The following is a 737-nucleotide window of genomic DNA, read 5'->3' as shown; positions in this document are numbered from 1 at the left end:
TTCTTGAAAAATTTGTGCAATCAAAGTAAGTGTTAAGATGAAAAACAAAATTAAATTCTTGCAAATCAAACAAGTTGAGTTTTGAGTGAAACACTTACCCCATTTGGTTCCATTTTTGAACTTGTGTGCAAAGAAACACTTTTGTTAGAAAAATATTTGCTTAGGTCAATTGTTACACATTTTTTATAACAAAAAGCATCTAAATTCTTGTTTGAAGCATTATGTGTCAAAATTCACAATTAATGAAAAATCTCATTGAAATCTAATTTTGACATGCTTATACATTTTGAAATCATGTTGATCATCATCATCACTTTTTAGCCAAATTGATTTTTCAGATAAATTTCACCTTTTGTTTGAGGACAAACAAAGTTCTAAGTTGGGGGAGTTTGATAAGTACCAAACATACGTAAAAATCATACACTTTTATGGCACTTATCTTAAGCATAATTGAGAAAAACCAACTTAAAACAATACTTTTTGAAAAGTTGAATTCCTCCTCAGGTACATCCCACTAGAGGTGCTTGATGCCATCAAACATAGCTTTGCTGACTCCTCCTCACTAGAGGTGCTTGATGTCATTTCCTCCTCAAGTACATCCCATACGATGTAGGCTTTCTTAGACTTGAATTCCCTCAGAGTGCTCTTTTCTGAATCAACCTTTTTCAGAAAAGTTGGACTGAAATCGCATGTGTCCTACTTTTCTGCACTCGTGGCAAGTGAAGCGATCTTTGGTG

Source organism: Lupinus angustifolius, chromosome LG05 (assembly GCF_001865875.1).
Source record: "Lupinus angustifolius cultivar Tanjil chromosome LG05, LupAngTanjil_v1.0, whole genome shotgun sequence".
Taxonomy (NCBI): Eukaryota; Viridiplantae; Streptophyta; class Magnoliopsida; order Fabales; family Fabaceae; genus Lupinus; species Lupinus angustifolius.
Note: the sequence above shows the minus strand (reverse complement) of the source record.